The 6,096-nt window shown below is 39.7% G+C and overlaps 1 long non-coding RNA gene across 5 annotated transcripts; it reads left to right on the top strand.

Moving 5' to 3' along the window:
- Positions 1-872: 872 nt before the first annotated feature.
- Positions 873-5,190, top strand: LOC125544916. 5 transcript variants are annotated; one of them, XR_007299826.1, is made up of 5 exons: positions 873-1,305; positions 1,445-1,586; positions 2,011-3,211; positions 3,584-4,568; positions 4,679-5,190. It is a non-coding gene; the product is annotated as an uncharacterized LOC125544916 (long non-coding RNA). The 5 variants fall into 5 exon arrangements; XR_007299827.1 differs by having other exon boundaries at positions 1,388-1,586; XR_007299824.1 differs by having other exon boundaries at positions 873-1,586; positions 2,011-2,529; positions 2,964-3,211; positions 4,679-5,187.
- Positions 5,191-6,096: the final 906 nt, after the last annotated feature.

Raw genomic sequence — 6,096 nt, 5'->3', positions numbered from 1 at the left:
GTAGTGGTCCAGTCGTAATATCTTACAAGTACCGTGCTAATCAAAAATTTCTTGATCAAGTTTATTATTATTTCCATTGCACTATACTTTATTTCCATGGTATCAAGTTCTACAAATTGCATGTTCTGGTACAATATTTGTTTTTTTAGATGCTGCCTTTTTTGCTAATAAATCTATAGTTCAATCTTGATGCAGAATCAAAGAAAATTATGGCCTTGTGTTGATAGTTGCAGTTACACTGTAATGGATTGTGTTTACTTTTTGTTTATGGAAATAGAGAAACTGATTATTCTGTTTGCAAGACGGGTATCCTAAATTCTAATTCAGACATTAGTGATGATATAACAATTTCCTACGCCAAATTGTCATTCGGGCGAGCCTAGCTTAGCTTGAAACCATCGGAGATTGTGTGGTTCACGAGAGGTAGAGACTCCACCTGATATTTTGTCGTGCCCACTGACAACAATGACATGGATAGTGACATCACTGCTGGACATAATTGCCCTATTTGTAAACTGTTGGGTAGTCCTATTTGGTGGATTGTAACGAGCTATATAGTATGTTGAAAGCAGATGTAACCTCATTCATTTTCACATAGATGCCTCTCCAGTATATTTGATCTTTCGAGCCTACAGTTTGTAATGTATTTCTTTTGTGAAACCTTCACAAACTGTCTATGAACCATATATGCAGTAGTCAGTACATGTTCCCACATGTATTTATTTGTTGTTTAAAGGAATGTTAAAATTATTATGTTCAACTATAATTTAAAATTTCCATTTCTTTCGGCACGGTCAACTTTATATTTGTTGGTGGACACGTGCGTTGCACGTGCATGATTACTAATAAAAATAAAGGAAACAACCCACTTCCTCCCGATAGGTAGGCACACCGCACAAGTCGCCCCCACCTACCTTCGTTCTATCGTGTGATCCCTGATCCAGATTCCTCCTGTTCGTCTCCGTCCTCGCCGCCTCAACTACGCCCCGTGATCTCGATGTCGAGGACTTCCCCATCTCTCCAGCACCTCCCTCCACTCCCACCCAGACCAATCTAGGATACGCCCCCAAACGCCAGCCCTGCGGCATCGACGGAGCGTGACAATGTCGACCGCCCGGCGAGGCGGCGACTTGCCGGACCAGATGGTGCGGAACCTTCTGGAGCAGGAGAGTCTTCATCGGAGGCAAGACCACCTGCAGCTCCTTCATCTCCATCCTCGTAGCCGCCGTCAGCTTGTTCGTGCTTGTCCATCGATTCTGCCAGTACCACATCCTCGCCAAGGACTTCTCCAACCTCAACGCCATGGTAATTTTGTATTCTCTCGCCTCTCTCTTTGCTTGCTGCCAGTTCACTCGATCAGCCTAGGTTGTTGGTATTTGCGAGACAGGCAAACACTCATGCTGGCTATTAAAATGGAGACTTTCAATTTTGGGTGTTTTCGTAGGTATGTGGTACTACTTTGTGATATGTGGCTGGTTGATGAACCCTGTATATTCCCAATCCTTTGGAACAGAGATTCTACTTGCGTTGGTTAGATGCTGGATTTCATCTTATACCTTCCTTGGAAGGTGACAACAGAAGATAAGGTCTGCGACTGGAAAATAAGTATGCTGTTTGGGCATTTTCATTTTAATATGTTCTGTTGATGACCGACTTTGTGTGAAGATTAAGGTGTCTACCTTGTAGAAAAAAATACCAATCATCTAGCAATTTCCTTTAAGTATTATAGTATTCCTGATCCACTGTTGTGGTTGTTGGCTTGCGCCGTTGTGTATGTACACGCTAATGACCGGCTGGCCGCAGCTAATTACTCATTATCCCATATGTTAATGAACTAGGATGAAATTAGATAATCCCAAAGCCAACAGGCAATAGCGCATGTACGATCATGGCTGGCTTATTTTGATCGATGAATCGATCAGTTCATGACCTATGTATATGCATGTTCAGCACTTTCACCGGCTGGATATAGTAACTTCAGTTCAGATTTGATTGTGGCTGTCATCCTAGAGTGTAGTAGCAGCTGCTGCTAGCAGCCTAACGCTGGAGCACTTGGTGTAGCGCCGCAGCATTGGTCTTCACAACAGTGTGTTTGCTGCGCACCGTCTTCCATGACGCGTTGATCTTCAGAGTCTTTGAACCTGGCGTCACAACTCATGTGAGTCAACCTTAAACTTAAGGTATATCATTACAAATTTATATTGTTGTTAGGACTTTTAAAGATTGCCAGTCAGTGTTTTTGTTCAATCTACTTAAATGTGCTAGCAAGTGCTTGTGAAATGAATCCATCATTCTTTACAGGACAAAAATTTCTTACATATTCATCTTTGGGAGTAGGGGTGCAGAGCGGCGTGCCGTGAAGTCCCAGAAAAGTGCCCAGCTAGTGCAAAATACTCTAACGCACTCTGATCAAGCTAAAACAGAATTTTCTCATTTTGAACTAGAAGTGGGGCGGATCGGGCACCGCCCTGCATCCCTATTTGGGAGAAAGTTCAGGGCATATATAGCGGGCTACTTCTGTAGAAGGAGGTACAACATGAATAATGTTGGATTGTAAAGCTGTAGGTGATTTAAGTGACATCATCTGCAGTGTAATTCAAAAAATCATGTTGAAAAAGATTTTGTATTCACTCAGATTACTATTGTTGTCAATCATATATATGTATTTAAATGAAAATCACTAGAAAACACACTTGTTAACATTTAATACAGCCACCTGATTTAGCTTTGTGCGAATTATTTTCTATCAACTTCAAGTATTTCTGGACATTTTTAAATCTCTGCATTTATATATGCACTGTTTTGGTAACTTCAGATCTGTGTTTGCAATGAAGCATGCTCTATTTGTCGGCGGACATATTTTTTGGGCATTTACCTCCTTCATTATATTCTTTGTAAGGTGTTTATTAACTAATTAACATATGAATGGTCTATTCATAAGGCTCTCTTTTCTCTGTCTATAGAGTTGAGTGCTATGGCTGGGACTGTAAAGAAGTGTTCAAATTATGATAGATCAAAGCCCTTCACAGGTGATGACGTATGTTGGATGATGGAATGATTATTCTGTTCTGGTGCTTGCTTTGACTTGGGTGTTCAGAGAAGTAAAACTTTGAAGTAACGTCTTTAGTGAAGCAACATATTGTATCTGAAGTGAAACTTTCTCTTTGATACGGAGATGCGAGCATCAAACTAACATCCATCTAAAGATAAGGTATGCTCATTTCTCTACTGTTTGGAAATCAACATGCATGGTTGAGCAACAATTTATTATTGATCATTCATTTTGCAATATGAATGCTCATTGTAGTTCCTGCTTAGCTTGGGAAATCTAAACAAGAATGTTTCTCTTGCTACACTCCAAAGTACACCGGCCTAGAATATAAAACAAAAATTGAGGGTGTTGAACTTGGTAATTGATTCTTGGTCGATACAACCACTAAAACAAACCTATTGTACATATAGCAAGATGAACTATCACATAGCCTTCAAGCTTCATATGTTGCTCTTTGTTTGAATTTTACTGCCCTATTACCTTGATTTTATTTTTTGGCACCTTATTTTCCCCATTTCTTTGTTGTTGTAGATTGCCAATATAAATCGATGATGCATGGCTCGGAAGTTGGTTGCAAAATCACGAAGGTGGCTACTTGTTTTAGATTAGGTTATTAGAATGTCATTCAGGTCAATGTTTCAAACATTATGTTTTAGATGGCTGACATGTTGATTGCAAGGTTGAGAATCAGACTACTACTAGATAGTTTCACATACTGTAATCTTTGTATCATGCTCTTTGTAAAGCAACCGAGTTGATTTAATATATGTGACCTTTCTAATTATTATATTTGTGTCTCCTATGCACTATCAACATTAACATAATAATTTAGAATTTTTATATGCAAAATAAATTAATTGTCCAAGCTATGCTTCTAGGAATTATAAGGATATTTTTCTGGGCAGCCACCAACGCATACATAGTGTTGTTAAGCTCTAGCTCTATACGTTGCAGCCTTACAACACATATTCATGCTGCTTACCAACGTATTTATATATGTTGTTGTAGACCTTTGCAACGCCACCAACGACAACGCATATAAATCCGTTGGTGTAGACCTTAGCAACGCTTATATGGACATACGACAACACATCAATGCGTTGCTTAAGGGGGTTCTTGTTGTAGTGACTAGACAATGTATCAAGACCACACACAAGCTCTGGAAATATTCGGAAAGCCCAAACATTTATTTAAATTAAAATGTATCAATTAACCGTTGCCAGCTCAGTTTTAACTAGGTTAGGGGAATTTTAATAAATCAAATAATGTTGGCTTAATCATGATAATTAGTTAATGAATATTTGCAACACGACCAACATTTTTATTTGACAGTTTGAAGAAATAAGAATTTGACTTGTTATTTGAAACTTGAATTTGACTCGGTTTTCATCAAGTGGCAGAATGGCTTTAACAAAACATGATGACATGGCACATTAGGGTGAGCTTACTGTAGCTCAATTTTCCGGGCGTCACAATTCTCCTCCACTACAAGAAATCTCGTCCCGAGATTTAAGAGGTGGGATAAGGGGGGAAAATCTGGTTACGAAATTCTAACGAATCTTCTCGGTCTTGGTTGCTCTCAAGAAGTTGATCCATTATATTGATGTCTTCATTTCTCTGCTTCAGGTCTTCATGATGAATTTGCCATCCTTTCTTCGGGAATTCGTCTTACGAATGCGATAAGAGGGAAAAAAACTCTAGAAGAACACATCTCCATAAAGGTGGGCATCTGACGGTGAACTTGGGGAAGAAGGCATGGATTATTTCTCGAGTTATAACTCAGGGAACTCATTGAGAGCAATATGCGATGGTAGAAAAGTTTCGAACGGGCAGGCAATCATTCGATGCCTAATCAGAAGGTGAAAAAGGGGGTTCAGAGCAAAAGGGAAAAAATGTGTTGGATACTAGAATAGATCATCTCTAGAAGGTGGCTCGTGATTTTCATACGAAGCCAAGTGTGAGGAATAACTTTAGAAACATTGATGTACAAGAGGTCGGGTTTCGATCATGGGACCTGTGGGTTATGGGCCCACCATGTGGGTTAAAAGTAGGAAGAGCGATGACATCTTGCACAAACATGTACGCAAGACATGTCAGAAGATAGCCTGTCGATTATGTCAACAACAACATTGGTACCAAGGGCGAGGAACGAATAGAACCGTTTTCCTGCTCGTTGAACGAGGCGGACCAATAGGCAAAGTTCTCGTCCATCGGCGGTTACCGGAAAATCATCGACAATAGAAACAAGGTCTCACTGACAGAGTTGTACACCGAGGGGTTTACATAAGCAGTGAATTATTACTGCTTAGATCATATAGATCACAAGAAAGGTTAAACCAAACGACGGAAAGGTGAATATGGTTATCAGATTAAACAGAACAATGGAAAGGAAAATGTGTTTAAACACATATTATAGGGGTATATTCTTCCCAAGGACAAACAGAGCATGATATCCATGACAGGATATAACGAAGAAAACCCTTTAGGAAAGGGGAGAGAAATTTCATGACATTACCCATACAACGATGTTTGGATAATTTGATTAAGAAAATTTAGCATTGTGCTTCAAGTGTTCTTATTGATGATAGGAGTATCACATACATGCTTCGAGATAGCATTGACATGGTCTTCAAGCAAAGGTCGGACTTCAGATACACGAAGGATCCATCAGGATAAACTTATTAAACAAGGCATTCAATTTCCTCATGGAAAAATGGTTAACCTTGTTAAAAAGGAAACTATAACACTAGGTCCTCCGGCGAGGTGCGCTAGGCATGATATCACCTTACCGGGTCATCTAAAGACCAACGTTATACTCTTGGAAATATGTTCAAGCCATCATATCTGACCGAGTTTCAGAACTGATTGGTGTCAGGATATCTCAGACTCAGGATGCCTGAGAAGAAAAGGTGCAAAACAAATTGACGAGATGACATTGTAAGATTCTCGGTAAATGAACTATGGAACAAGTTCCGAATCATGAGTTCGCTATTAAATCAAGGAGAGAATGAGGAGGTGGCTGATGAACTCAGCGACAGTTCATC

The sequence above is a fragment of the Triticum urartu genome, chromosome 3 (assembly GCF_003073215.2).
Source record: "Triticum urartu cultivar G1812 chromosome 3, Tu2.1, whole genome shotgun sequence".
NCBI lineage: Eukaryota > Viridiplantae > Streptophyta > Magnoliopsida > Poales > Poaceae > Triticum > Triticum urartu.
This window is presented reverse-complemented; position numbering and strand designations above follow the sequence as displayed.